The following is a 2,196-nucleotide window of genomic DNA, read 5'->3' as shown; positions in this document are numbered from 1 at the left end:
TATTGTTTACATTAGTAGCATAAAAGAAAAAGGGATTATTCAAATATGAAAGAAAACGTATCTAATGTACAGGTCTACAGGTAAACTGAATTAAATTGTATAGAAAATATATTATATGTGACAATTTGTGACTTAGGCCAAATTCTACTCATAGGAGTATAAAAATGGGGGTTCATGGGTGAACTTTTTTAAAGATAGCTCAAAAGTGAGTTTATTTCAGCTGCTTATGCATAAAAGCTCATCTAAATATGACACAGGAAATTGTTTTTGAGAAAAAAAGTTGTATCCTTAATTATTGTATGTATATGAAGAAAATGAAGATCTATACTTACAACGTAAGAACTCTCTCATAAGACCACAGGCTGGAGAGCTTAATGGGAGAACTAGACAACATTAAATGTGACATAGTTGGACTGAGCGAAGTCCGAAGAGCTGAAGAAAAGCTAATACAAGATGGTCACTACCTGTTCTACTATAGAGATAAGGACAAAGAATGATTTAGTGGAGTAGGATTCTTGATAAACTGAGAGGTTACTGGTAACGTAGACAAGTTCAGTAGTTTATCATACAGGGTAGCCTGGACTGTGATTGGGTTGTGTAAAATGTACACTCTAAAAATAGTTCGGGTTTATGCACCAATTTCACAGAGTTCAGACGATGAAATTGAGTCCTTCTATGATGATTTAAATCAGGTAATGGACCAAGAAAAAATAAGTGCACGTTGGTAATAGGCGATTTTAATGCTAAAGTGGGGAAGAAGATGGGAGATAAGTTGTGCATTGGGAAGTTTGGAGTAGGCGAAAGAAATGACAGAAGCGAGATGTTAGTCAATTTTACAGAGAACTACAACATGAGGATAATGAACACTTTCTTCCAAAAGCGTGTAAATCGTAAATGGACGTGGAGAAGTCCAAATGGAACAACAAAGAACGAAATAGACTTCATATTAGGAGATGAGAGCAACAGCGTCAACAATGTTACAGTCATAAATATAGTCAGCATAGGTAGTGACCATAGCAGGGTAGGTTGCACAGCTAAATTAATGTTCATGGGCGAGAGAAATAAATTAGTTTTAAAAAAGAAAATAAGCCTTGCGAAGGTTAAGGATAATAATAACTTTCAGTTAGAAATTAAAAATAGATTCGAAGCTCTAAAGACTAACGAGGACACCGTCGAAGATATGAATTTGAATTTTGTGAATACCATTAGGGAATCGGCAGAGAAAGAAGGCAGTACAAAAAGTATCAGAGAAAACAAACTCTACAAAACTACAAATGACCTAATCAAAAGAAGAAGGACCATGCAGATTAAAAATAGGAGAGACGAAATAGAAAGAGTAGAACTAAACAAGCTTATCAGCAAAAGGCAGAGATCAGAGAAAAGAAAGAGAAACATGGATGAAATAGAGGAAACTATTCGGAAAGGTAAAAGTATTAAAGGGGCCGAGCGTAGACATGCTTTAGGAAGACAACAAATGATATGTTTGAAAGATAGAAATGGAGAGATCATTAAATGCAGAGAGAGAATATTAAAAAGAGTATAACTTTAATCGTCGAAGACCGTAGTTGAGCCAGTAAATTCATCTGTAGACGTTAGTGGTGTACCAAAGATTACAAAGGAAGAATGTAGATTTTGCTCTAAAAATATGAAACGGGAAAAGCACCTGCATGGGGAAGATACGTCTAGCAAACATTCCTGAATCCTGGTGTAATGCTATAGTGATTTTGTTTCATAAAAAAGGAGACAAGAAGGACCTTAGTAACTATCGACCAATTAGCTTGCTATCAAATGTATATAAAGTATTTTCCAAGATCCTTACAAATAGACTTAATCAAGTTTTAAATGGAAACCAACCGAGGCTTTAGAAGCGGATATTCGACTCTCGAACAATTGCAGGCGATGAACCAACTAATCGAGAAAACGACAAAATGCAATGTGCCTCTTTGTTTAGCTTTTATATATTACGAGAAGGCCTTTGACCTGGGAGAACAAATAGGAATACTATACTCGCTACGCAAACAGGATACAAGCGAACAAATCGTAAGGGTTTTAGAAAATACTTATGCGAAAGGTACCGCTGTAATTCGACTACATAAAGATACAGAAAAGATCAAGATTGAGAAAGGAGTACAGCAAGGCGATACAATATCACCCAAATTATTTACAGCTTGCTTGGAAGATATTTTCAGAAGGTTG

This window comes from Oratosquilla oratoria, chromosome 24, assembly GCF_046742065.1.
Source record: "Oratosquilla oratoria isolate Oo_2021 chromosome 24, ASM4674206v1, whole genome shotgun sequence".
Taxonomy (NCBI): domain Eukaryota; kingdom Metazoa; phylum Arthropoda; class Malacostraca; order Stomatopoda; family Squillidae; genus Oratosquilla; species Oratosquilla oratoria.
Note: the sequence above shows the minus strand (reverse complement) of the source record.